At 44.6% G+C, this 13,192-nt stretch overlaps 1 protein-coding gene across 1 annotated transcript in view; it reads left to right on the forward strand.

The window, feature by feature from the left end:
* Nucleotides 1–2,392: 2,392 nt before the first annotated feature.
* Nucleotides 2,393–13,192, forward strand: part of magi2a (membrane associated guanylate kinase, WW and PDZ domain containing 2a) — a 201,057-nt gene continuing 190,257 nt past the window's right edge. The window contains exon 1 of the mRNA XM_028430646.1: nucleotides 2,393–2,427. The gene's annotated coding sequence lies outside the window, so the exon portion shown is untranslated. The remainder of the gene's footprint in view (nucleotides 2,428–13,192) is intronic.

A 13,192-nucleotide genomic window follows, 5' to 3' on the forward strand; every position in this document is an offset into this window, starting at 1 on the left:
TGCTAATGCTCCTAATCCTCTCAGAATCCCTCTCATCTGAGCATCACGGGGAGAACTTGGCACTAAATAACTTTCCTGTAAGTCTGTGGAGCCCAGACATGTACAGTGAACATAATCATACACAGCAGCTGAAGTTTTTTCACCGTTGTAAACACTTAAAATGAACTCCTCTGCATCACAAACAACCTTTTCTACAATGGTAGTTCTTGAAATTACAGAGAAACGAAGCATCAGAGCTCATATTTTTATCCCAAAGGTCTAACACGGCTCTGCACAATGGCTGAAAACCATAAATTAACCTCACAGTGCTCCAGGCCAGCCTCAGAGAATGGCTTGATTTATAAATATAAAACATATCTCTGCAATAATCTACAGGTAGAAACAGCAATAAAACATCATGAAGAACTTGCTTTGCCTCCATTATGAGTGCCCGCCCCACCCTAATATTTGACGGGCATCAGTTTCAGTTCATCTGTCAGACCATGAGGCCCTTCATGTCTTTTTTGAAGCTCTGTGTGTGTGTGTCTGTGTGTGAGTCAGAGGGACGTCTGATAGAATTAGTGATGGAGCTTTGAGGGACCATCGCTGCTGGTGCGGAAAAGCAATCAGCCAGCATGGTGTTAGGAGGGTTGTGTTTCCCTCATCAGGAGGAGGTGTGTGTACCAACAGAGAATGCTTTTAAAACAATAGCTGGATCAGTATGGAGAGTTTTAATTTCCATTTTTCCTCATTCTTTGAGAAGAACTGTTACAACAGACAGGCTGACATCTGTGTTTGTTCCTGCTCAAACCTCCTGTGCCCTGCCTCGCTCTGATAAGGTTCAGTGGATCGCCGCCATTTAGCCTGTGATTCTTCTTCTCTTTATTCTGCGGAACAATTCTGTTCTGTGCCGCTAAATGGTCGGACCTCGCTCTGAGATAAGACACAAAGACCTCCTGAGGTGTCATATCTGAGCTCCTGGAATTAGGCCGGGCGGTTATGTGCTAGATCTGGAGCCTTAATCAGTGCACCCAGCAGAGACGGCAGTGCGAGCCTCAGGCTGTCGGGCCAGCTCAGGTGAACCCAGTCTGAATGTAGGACCAGTCCGGCTGCTCTGATGTGTCAATACCTCAAAAGGAACATTTAAATCTCTGCTCCTCACAGCTTCACAGCCCCTTGGAGCTCATTGTTTTCAAGCATCAACATTTGTACAGCAGTCAGGTAAACTCAAAGATCATCAACTTAAAGTCACACAACTGGAGACCTGATCTGTCAGGATCCTCCTAAAATTAGATCCATACGGGCTTCCTTGTGTTTAATCTCATGCAGACAGGTGTAACACACCAGGTGAAATCTTATAAGGAAGGCGATGCAACCTAAAGACGACCAGGCTAGCCAAAATAAATTAGCAACATACTGCTAGCAATTCACCACAATTTGTTAATTACAACACACAGCAGCACTGCTGAAGCCACAAAAACAGAACAGGTCATCATCGGGTGTAATCCCGGCCCACTGCCCCTCCTCTCTGCTCACGGAGGTGGAAGCAGAGGAAGTGACAGACTCATCCCCCTCACCTGTCGCCCTGAATGACGCCAGCTTCTCAACCAGCTCATTGGTAAACATAAAGTGTCTGATGGCAGCCAGATGGAGAGCACAGGGGGCTATCTGCTCTCTCCCTCACTCACATATCAGCTGGATTCAGACAGCCAGTGCAGAAAGCACATTTTAGGACGGCGGTGAAGTAATCTTACAGCCTCCGTCCTCACTTCACCCAACTCAGCTATGTATCACCTCCAAAAGCTTCACCCCTGACGCCATTTCCCACCGGCAGGTGTCACGGACAAATCATCATGCATTGTTTTCCTGAGCTGTTTTCCTTCCCTGCATGAAAATGTCCTGTCCTCCTATCCGAGCTGAATTTTAATGCAGCTAACACTCAAGGCTCAGGTGAGACGCGAGGCTATAACTCATCCTGTCTGAATGCTGATGGCCGGGTTTAGCCTTGAATGGAAGCGCCGCGGTTCAACTCCATCGAACGTTCAAATTATCCGCTGAGCTATAACAACCTTTCCGTCCTGGGTCATATGCAAATTTAATGATACTTTTAATGGACTTTGTAAAAGTCTGACATCTGCCTCACTTTGTTTCCTCCTGGTGCCTGATCCAGAACTCATTTAACAAGCAGGCTGTGGTGGCTGAACCAACCCACTGACTGACTACCAGTACTAGTCCTCAGGCAGCTTGATAGATGTTGCATTCAGGGCCCGTTTCCTCTGTCTGTTTACAGCACTATTGTGTATATGTGTTTCATGACTTCCTCTCTGTATCAATTATTAGGTGACAGTGTGAGGAAAGTCAGCGCTAGCAGCTAGCGGCTAATGGGAGAAGCCGTCGCAAATCTGAGAAGACCTTGGTGTAAAGGTGTGCCTTCAGACCTTACGTGAGGTGAGTCAGAGCCAAACAGTGACCTTTAAATAGGTAATGCTAGTGCACTGCACTTCTTCAAATGACCACTAGAGGGTGGCACCAAACAATTTCGCTTGACGTCCATGTTAAAATGTCCAGCTGTACAGCATAAGTAAACATATTTAATGTCTACTAAACAGGCAGAGAGATGACATTAATGTGCATGTACCAAAAAGTGCAGTTCCTCAAATTAACACTAGAGGACTGGCTCCAAAAGCAAGTCAAGCACCATAAACCTGCATGTTAAAACCTTTAAATTTACAGCAGAAGTAAACAGCCTTGAACATATTATTCGAGTTATACAGAGCACCACTAAAACCATGCCCACTAGAGGGCAGTAATAGAATGTCTGACGTGTGCATTCAGGGATTATTTTAGCACAAAATGTCTATTGTTAGCAAGACATTATTCACAGCTTGTTTTGCCATAGGTATTAAATAATGAAGGATGAACTTTCCATGATGTCACCATTGGTTTGTTGGGAAGTATTCGGCATGCTAGCTGGGTCAGGGTCCACCTAAAGTCCAGGTTAGTCCAAATACAGGAAGAGAGAACATTATTAAATATAAGGGTGACAGGCTGAAAACATGTTCTTCTTTCTTTGTATTTCAGTGTAGGGGTCTGTCTTACAGCACAAGACAAACACCCTTCATGTTTCTTTGCTTCTTGTGGCCTTCAAGTCATTGAGTTGTGGGGATTAACTTGAACGTTCCTCTGGGTGAAGTCCTTTGAACACAGTCAGCTCCATGTTATCTCGCTGACATGGTTTTTAGAAAATCTTCAGCTTTTAGACTTTATTCCTTAATATATCGGAGCCCACTGGAGTTGGACTAATCTTCCTCCCTCTTCAGCTGCTCCTCCACCTGCAGCCATGCCTACCCACCAACCCCTGGTGTCTGTTTAAACCAACATTCTTATCATTTACCAAATGTATCTGTGAGCAAACAGCACAGTGTGTTTTATTTGTGTGCTTACACGGCTCTTTGAGAGGTCCGCCTTTGCTTCAGCGCTGCAAAACCCTTTGATCTCACCAGTTCTGGTGATAAATATTCATCGAGATGGTAATCTTGTCAGCTCCCGTGTTTATGGTTGATGGATCTCTTAGTCATTTTAATTTCCTTTCATGAATATTTCTCTTTGACACGTTGATTCATAAGACATAATGGTGGTTAGCAGCGAGATGAGGGGCTGATTGGTGGATGATGTATACGTGCAGGCAGCTGCTCTGTTCTCAGTCACTCACTGGCTGAAGGTAAGAGGGCAGCTGTATCTTCACCTGCCCCTGCAGAAGCAGCGATCACTCTTCCCTGGAGCGTGAAGCATGCTGTTAGCATTAACGGGCTGCACAGGCTGCAGACGAGGCCTCTGTGGCATGTGAATCCACATCAACATGCACACACACTCACCTTCCATCAGCAGCAGTCAGAGATTACACCTGTCTCTCTGTGGTCAAGGTGAGGATTAGCGCAGGATTAGATGTCCTGGATGAGAAAGTTTTGGGGGAACGCTGCATGTCTGACATACTCTGATGATGAGGATGCTGACAGATAAAGGCAAAGATGTATGGAGGCCAAAACATGCACAGAAAATACATTAATATGTGTTACACTTAAAAAGCAATACATTAGTCAAAGAATTCTTTTCTTATTTTACATTTGATGAAATGACAAAAATCCACTTTCCACTCATTTTATGAATTTTTTCTTTCATTTATTTTGTACATTTTTAATTGCTCTTTTTGATATATTTTATGCACTTTGCTGAATTGTATTAGCTTATAGCTTGATGTAAACAAAGAAAATATAAAATTAGAATTATTTAAAAAATAAAAATGCTTTATATTCATATGTGATCATCATATATACGACACACATATCATTTTTACACCAACATGTGTGTGAATTTAAAAAAATGTTTAACTTAAATAAATGGTGGTGTGAGAGACAGTGGTGACTTACCTCATGTCTGGTTGAACAGAGAATAATGCATAGGTTTGAAATCAAACACATTTGTTTGGCACATTTGGGACTCCATACATGCGAACACTTCAGCCATGGAGGAGATGCTGCTGCCTTTTTAAAGGTCTCTGAGTATTTTGCAGAAGTTGTCCCTCTGAAGAGGAGCTAACAGATGAGCCCCCTCCACTTCTTGAACTAAAGTGTTGTCAAAGCTGTCTGCCCTGAGGGGAAAAGAGGAGGCAGCTTGCACTCTACAGCAGGGGTCACTGTTGAACTGAAGCATTAGTTAAAGTTAGCATCCCTCTGCCTGACAGCCCCTCTCTTTCTTCTTCCTTTCCCTTCACTGTCAGAGAAAATGCAGCATGGCAGAGCTGGAACAATAACTTGATTTAATATCTGGGTCATGCAGAATCTTCTAATCTTAGCAAAGAGAATATTTATTGACTGGGAGTAAGTGACTCGGGGTGTGGGCTGATGTTAGCGGATAGATTGTGGATGAATAATCAAGTTGTGGGCTGCATGACACGCTGAAGTGCAGCGATCAAGGCGTCAAAAAGAAAAGGCTTGAGGGAGAGTGGCTGATGAAAATGAGGTGTTTGATTACTGTGGCAGGTTTGGAGGAGGTCTGGACTTTTGTAGGTCACAGTAGTTTGTAAGGAGGAGGGGGTGTGAGGCCCCCTTTGTTGATATGAGAGGTGCAAATTCCAATTTTTGTAGAGAACATAACCCTCAGGTGAGTGAGGAACATTGCCATATATCGTATGTTACCTATTTGGAGCTATAGTGGTAACAGATTCTGGATGTATGAGGGTCTGGATGCCTGCAGAGATCTGTTGTGTTACATGTCTGTGCAGACACAGATGGATAGTTCTGTCCATTTGCTTGTCCATCAGCCTGGAGAGTCCCTCAGCAGCACTCCATTCCAAGTCCTGCTCACAGGCAGGAGTTCAAGACGTCTCTTCTCGTCTCGTCTTTCTCAGTCTGTCTGTGGAGCAGCCTGCTGATGGTTCAGTGCAGAGAGTGGTGGACGTTGTCCAGGATGGACAGTGTCTTGCTGAGGGTCCTCTTCTCAGCCACCAACGTCCTTTAGCTTTAATAAAAAACTGCAATCTGTGTCTGTTCGGGTGTGATTGAAGAAAAACTGGTTTAATATCCAGAAAGAGGCAGAAGGACACAGAGACGTTATGGCACCGTGCATCTTTTTAGCCTGATGTGAAGAATGTACATACTGTACCTTTATTACAAATAGAAATGTGTATAATAAGGCCTAGATCTGGGCAGCCAATTAAAACATAACATCAGGTCAATATTTAAAGGTAGGGTAGGAGATCTTGAAAACTCAGTGAGTAACAGCCAGAATTTGAAAATACACTCCTGCCTCCTTCTCTCTGAGCCCACCCTGAAGCCACGCCTCCTAATCGCAGGGACGCGCAGTATGTGTTCACAGAAGACGACTGTAGTCGAGCACCGCGACCTGCATCAGCCGGATCTCATTCACAGGTAAAAAACACGTAACATCATCATAACAAATATAAACAACAAATGTGGCAGTTATTACAAGCTAGATCTGCCAAGCGAAAATGTTAGTGTATGAAAACAGTGCGTAATACTATTTATATAATAATGAGTGTGGTGTTGCAGGCTAACTAGCCACAGCAGTCGTGTAAAGCTAGTCACCATGTTAGCCGTGATGCTACCCCGTCTTTGCTTTGAATGCTCAGCACAGTGTGTTCTTACGCAGTCAGTTTATGCTATGGATGAACTCCTGTACAGCTAATCAACAAGGGTAGTGATGCTACACAGCCAGTTAGCACTGGATGTATGAATCTTCAGTGCATTTCCTCTGGTGTTTATGTTGTTTACAGAGCAGTCTGCTCCCTACAGATATTCAGCTAACTCACATCACCAGACACCTACCTGCTCTACTTTAGTCTGAGCACCAATGATATGCAAGGCCTGTTCAAGGACAGTAAAGCTCTGTTTATTGACAATATATAAATGTTTATTGTTTACTGATTGACAGGTCAGAATTCAAATCCTGAGCCTGGAGCAGACCCATCAGCTGCTAGAGCTGCGTCTGAACCAAATCTGACATCTGACCTCCTCACCATGGTCCTCCTGCAGCAGGTGCAGCCAGCTGTTGTTTCTGAGGGAGCTGCAGGCTCAGATGATGCCATGGACAACCTGGTGACTGGTGTATCCTCATGCTGACACACACAGGCTTGTATAGCAGGAAGGCATCCCACACCTAGAGCTGGCCTGTTATTTCTTCAGGTTCTAACATGTTTGGTGCTTCTGTTCTTTTTTTGTTGACCATACATGAGAATAAATATCTGTTCACTGAAAAACTGTAACTGTGTTTGGATTTAAATAAAATACATTACATATATAGACCAAAATCAGTGATCATTATTATGACGCGCTGTCCTCAGGCAGGTGAAGACTGGTCTGGTGCAGCGTCTGGCCATAAGATCACAGAGCTGTGGAGAGAACATCACAATTACACAATGTACAGTAATTACAGCAAATCATAAAGAGTGCAGCAGTAAACTGAACAATAACAGCAGCAGGTCAACGACAGAAGATGCTGCTCTGCTCTCCCTCAGCAGAGCTAAGGACGCAGCTACAACAACACAGAGACAACGTAGCATGATTAGCAGCCCTGACGTGACCATGATAATGACCATCGACAAGAACAAAGTCTTTGTATCCACACCAAGTTTGTCTGATCATCAGAGAGAAGCTCGGAAAAACCGGTAAATGGAATAAAACCTGCTTTGAAACGCAGAAATCTGCCGATCAGACCCTGTTAGCCTGATGTTAGCATCATGTTAGCAAACGTAGCCTGGTGAAAGCTGCCTACCTGTACGGAAGAACCATGCCCACCACAGCAGCACGCCGCTTCTGCTCTCAGTCATAGCCAGCGCTGCAAAGTCGTGTTGATAACCACTCTTGTCTCACATCTTTCTGCATCAAGCCGTTTTCTGGTGGTGGCATTTCCAAAAACAATGTTTCTTTTTCCACTCACTGATAGCGTCTCTGCCATCCGCCATTATGCGCCGATCCAGTGTTTAACTTGGCGTTCACACGCATCGAGTTCCAGTACCTCTCTGGTGCGTGCAGAGCAGGAAGAGAGTGACAACCAGCCAATACAACACGCAGGGGTGCCTCGGAGGATTGGCTGATGTTTTTAGCGTTTTATAGCTTCTGCAGATGATTCATATTCTTCGTTTTAATGCGAAACTGACGAAGTTAAAGGTTAAGTTACTAGTTAAAGGAAATTATATTTAATCATGTCAACAAAAAATGATATTTTTTTCGAGAGCATGTTTCAAGTACGATCTATAAAGTCATACGTTTTTAAGATGAAGACTGTAATCCGGACCCTTTATACATCAGATGATCCATTTTCTGACAGTTACTCAGAGCAGAGCAGACATTAAGAAGCCGCTGATCAATGAGGGTGTTTAGGAAGCGCTTGTGAACAGAATACAGAGAAGTCCTCTAGGAGGAGGAGCTTCCTCTGGGTCGACCAGTCATGCAGTGGGCAGAGCGAGGCTTCACAGTCCGTTAGCTGGAAGCAGAGGGACCCGTCTTTAAAGACAGACTCCTTCACGCCGGACAAACGGGCTGAGGAGGGCAGAGAGGCGCTAGCTGCTAGCCTGTCTCGTTGCAGGGTCTGAATATTAATGAAGTGAGTGTTGGGCTCACCCCTTCACCCCAGCTGTGTTGGTGTTTTGAAAGCACTAAGATCAACTCTGCTCTCTTAACCCTCTTGCCGTCATCGGTCGCTGGCTGCTGGTGACATGTGAGCCCTGAGCCTGCTGCTGGAGCTCTGGATGCCCCCTGTGTCTCAGCAGCCATCAGGGTATTTGAACCGCGGTGTGGTGCTGTGGTGTTTGGATGGTGGATTAAAGAAAACTGCTGTCTGACTTAACTTTAGGATTACACGGAGCTGTGATGAACACCCACAGCAGGTCTGCTACAGAGAACCTGTGATGCTGTGTTAGAGTCTTCTGAATGATTTTGTGACTTTAAAGGGCAGCAGTGGGGACTCCATTCTGAAGAGAAGAATTCTGAATTTAACAACTCAGAATTCTCAAAATTAAGACTTCACGTTCCCCCTCAGAATTTCTGACTTTCACCAATTCCTGGCTTAAAGTCTAAAGAAAGCTAAAGAAAGAAGTCAGATTTTTCAATTTTCTTTTGTCAAATTTAAGACTTTTTGTCAGAATTACATTAAAAACACAAACTTATACCTTTTTTTTCCTCAAAGGTGCATCAGAATTCATGACTTTAAAGAATTTGGATTTTGACATCGTCCCTCAGTTTGTCTTAGACTTTAACCTTGAAAATTATTCTACACACTCGCTGCTCGTCATTCTGTAGTTCAGCCAGAGAATGAGAGAGAACAGCAGAACGAAATCATCCAGGATAAAATAAAAACACACGCAGCTCCAGCTTGTATCCTCTCCAAGGTGAGTGGGATAATTACAGGCAGCTTGTGATAAGTATGATGAGGCGTATAAATTATTACTGTGAAGGTGCAGTTTATCAACATTCCACTTAAAATGTTCAGCTGCCTGTGGAGCTGCTGACCTCAATCATTTATGAGAAGATTGTTCATGAAAAGCAGCAGCAGAGGAATGCCTCCATGTCCCCTCAGAATGCAGAGGGCAGGTGAGGAGTGCTGCAGGAAAGTGAAGCAGAGCATACTTTGAACTGCTTATCTGAGGATGATGTACTTTTATTTCACATAAAAACCTTCAAAGAAAGGATCCTTCAAGAGCGACCCTCAAACTTATCAGTCAGGAGGCCACAGCGGGGCTTCACCTCCTTGTAGTGCTGTTCATAGACCTCGTTCACACTGGGGAAATCAATCCAGCTAGAGCAGGGTTAGGGCAGTATCTGGATATATCCGGACAGATTTCATCCACCTCTCGCAAGTGGATCTAGCTGGATTGGCTTACATCTGGCTCAGGTCTGAACGCAAACACTGCTGGCAAATCCCACTAGCGATGTGATACTTCCGATTCACGGGGACAGTGTCCATGTCGCGTAATAGGCTCCACCTAGTGGTTTGGAGGACAACAAACAAACCGGATTAAGCCGGATTGAGCGCGGACATGCGTGTGTGATATCTGGATTCAATCCTACTCTAGCTGGATTGACTTTCTCCAGTGTGAACGGGGCCTTTTATAGTCCCAGCATACAGAGCTGCCTGGAGGATGTTAGGGTGCAGTTCTGTTTATGGTGTTCGTCATATGTCTGACCACATGTGAGCTAGCGAGAGGAACCCGCATGTATAAACACATGTGCAGACTGTAGAGCTGCACTACACTGCACTAGTTTTAATGATCTTATTGATCAGCATCATCAGATAGGACTAAAGATCGTCCCTGTGAATATGCAGCAGATTTAAGGTAAACACATTGAGCGTCAGATTTTGAAGAAACTCCTGCCATCTGTTGTTCTTCCACTAAACCCAGACGGATAAATCTTGCTTTTATTTGACAAATAATAATAAGATATATTTGTTGCTTTCATTACAGCAGATGTAGATAAGCATATGAACGTTTGACAGGCTGCTGGCTGTCCTGCAGCTTGATGACCAGCTCTGCCTGTTTGTCAGATATGCTTTGTGATGGGATGTGAGAGGAGGCTCGTGGAAGTCTATCAAACTGTCAGGCTGTTGATTGCATGGCCATGCCCCCCCCCCCCAACACACACACACACACACGCTCACACACACACAGAGTCAGATGGGATGTGTTTGCAGGGCTGAGGCAGTTTAAAGCCCTCAGTGTGGTAGAAGCCACTTATCAGTCTGAGCTGATGGAGAGAGCGGAAGAGGTGGTGGTGGTTGCCACACCAGCCAAGATAGGGGGGGGGGTTAACACTGTAGTCACAACTGAAGGTAAAAAAAACACCATAAAAATCATGCAAAGGGCGATCAAATCAGAGCTGCTGGTGACGATGGAGCCTGGACCACCCTTTGATTCACTGCTGGTGATATGAGATGCATACAGATACAGATTCATCGGTAGACAGGAAACAGCGGGAGGGCCTGCAGTGGAGCTGCTCCACTCAGAACTCACAGAGGCTGCTGCACTTTGTTGCGAGGATTCATCATAACATCCGTACAAACATTCAAAGGTCACAGTGTTCATGTGATCTTTAGTCTGTCATCATCAGTGAGTCGCCTGATTTTGCTGGTTTTATTGTTTTTAACTCACAGCTTCAAAAACGCCACTTCCACAGATGGCCACTTGAGGGCAGCTTCAAAGGTGAAAAAGAAGGCGGGTCATTGGACCCAGAGTAAGTGTACACTATAGTTGCTCCTTATTAAGGTCATACACTGTAAATAAAGCTAAGAGTTAAAACTAATGCTAACTATATGCTAACCATAACCCTTTGATTCAGATCTGGGCAACAAGCATGTGTTGACTGATTAGATCTGAGTTATCACCTGCCTGTTATTGAAACAGTCACACTTGAAATTATGCAGAACTTCACATCCCCCAGAGGCAGAGTGTGGAACTGCAGTTTTTGGACACTTCATTTCTCAATTCTGGGTGACTGATAAGCCAACAAAGGTGTTGATAATGACACATTTAGTGAGGACAAAAGGATCAACACACCAGGATTAGACACATGAACACTTTAAACGTATTATAAAGTTTGAAGCAGGACAGCTGGACCTGCCGGAGCTCCTTGAAGATGTTTCTTGCTCCTCTAAACTGCTTCATCAGAACATGTCAGTCAGCAGCAGATTAGACAGCTCAGAGGAGACAAAGCGACCACACTGAACAGCTTCTGTTCAGTCAGTCAGGCCGTCATCAGTGTGGAGCGTGACGTTCCGCCACCCGGCCAAATCACCGCAGATAGCTGCCTCAGAGTGGGTGATAACTTCCTCTGTCACTGCCATCATCTGGCAGAACACTGTATTCCTGACCAGCTTTAATTACCTTCCAATGAGGCCTGTCATAACCATTACATCATGTAGCGGAGCAGTGCGGCGGTCCCAGGGGCGGCGGTCCCAGGGGCGGCATCATCGTCTGAGCCAATCAGCTCCCAGCTGGTGGAGTGGATGAGGCTGTTTGACTGGACGCTGCTGTTTGTAGGAGCAGAGATGTGCCTCTCCAAATGTTTATTAGAGGTGAAGTAAAGATGGCGCCTCTGTTTTCCTTTCATCGCCCTTAACTGTTGACGTTCCTCCACTCCGACACTCATTCTGCCTCACGCACAGCATTCCAGTCCTGTTCAAACACTGCCTCCACAGTTCCTCCACCTTCCTGTCGTCTCCTTTATTTTTTCTAATTTTCTCTCAGCATGTTGAGGAGAGGCTTAATGAAGTGGGCTTGAGTCTGACGGGCTGATTTGTTTAGAGTTTATATTAGTATTGTTGCTGAAAGGTCAAAGAGAGCATCAGTACCAACAATCAGAAGATGCTGATGAAACCGTCTACATGTTGCAAACTTTACAAGCTAATTAGCTTAACTCAGCATAACAAATACTATAAAATGGTGCTAGGCTACTTTAAGGCCCCGTTCACACTGGAGAAAGTCAATCACGCTAGAGTAGGATCACACACGTGTGCCCATGCTCAATCCGGCTTAATCCGGCTTGTTTGTCCAAACCACTAGGTGGCGCCTCGTAATATACATGCGTTTTTTGTGTTGCTCATTCTTTATTTTTTTTTGGTTCAAAAAGCAGTTTATTCCTAGCCCTGTGGAAAATAAACTCGGGGCAAAGCTGTTGTAGTTCGATGGTTGTTTACATATGGCTTTTGTATGCGACCTGGACACTGTCCCTGTGAACCGGAAGTATCACATCGCTAGCAGGATTCGCTCCTGGTTACTGTAAAGCACAGAGGTTTTAGCACTTTTAGCATTGTGCTATTCAACAAAGGATTCCTAAAGATATGTATTACATTTAGACTTTCATAAGTAAAAATAAAACTCCAGAGAAATATGATGTGACAGTAAACTGAACAATCAAATATAAAAGCTCATAAACGAGACATAATAAATGACTTAAAGCCACAAAGAGGAATGAAGAATATGCATCTCTGCTGTTACCTGTGTTTATGTAGATACAGCCAAAAAGCAGCAAACTGGAGAACTGAGAGGAGAGGCATGGTCACAAAGAGTAGCGGAGGGTTTAAAGATGTCCGCCCTGTGAAGAACAACACTCACACAGACACACACACACACTCTTTAGTCTGAGATAAACAGCAGGGATTTTCTTCTGCAGCGTGACAAACTGTTACAGCACACATCTGACATCTGAGCATCATGACTGAGGAGAAGCTGCTGATAAACACCTGGAGATGGCTGCTTCAGAAAACAGCTTCACACATGTCCCTGAAGACCCAAAGTCTGACAGTCACCTGGAGATACTGGGGTCATGTGACCTGGTCGAAGCAGAACTGATGCACGTTCAGGGATAAAGATCCATTTCTGAAGAAGTTCTCTCTTCTTCTGCCAGCTGTGAAACCTTTCTGGAACCAAACATCTGAGCGGCGTGTGCTGTATGCCAGGGAACACAGCCGCTCCTCTCTCTCTCTCTTTTTTTCCATGGAAAGCTGGATTTGGGAAAACCCTCACCCTGTCCTCCTCCTCCTCCAGCCTTCACATCCGGGTCAGTTGGGATGGTTGGAGCTGGGTGTTGCTTTCACTTCCCCCTCGTAAATCTTGACAGTTGGGAATTTTTAGACATTTGTATTCATCAGTCAGATTTAATTTGAATTTTGTGTCATATATGTTTTAGAAAACAACTATAAA

The sequence above is a fragment of the Parambassis ranga genome, chromosome 2 (assembly GCF_900634625.1).
Source record: "Parambassis ranga chromosome 2, fParRan2.1, whole genome shotgun sequence".
In the NCBI taxonomy this organism is placed as follows: domain Eukaryota; kingdom Metazoa; phylum Chordata; class Actinopteri; family Ambassidae; genus Parambassis; species Parambassis ranga.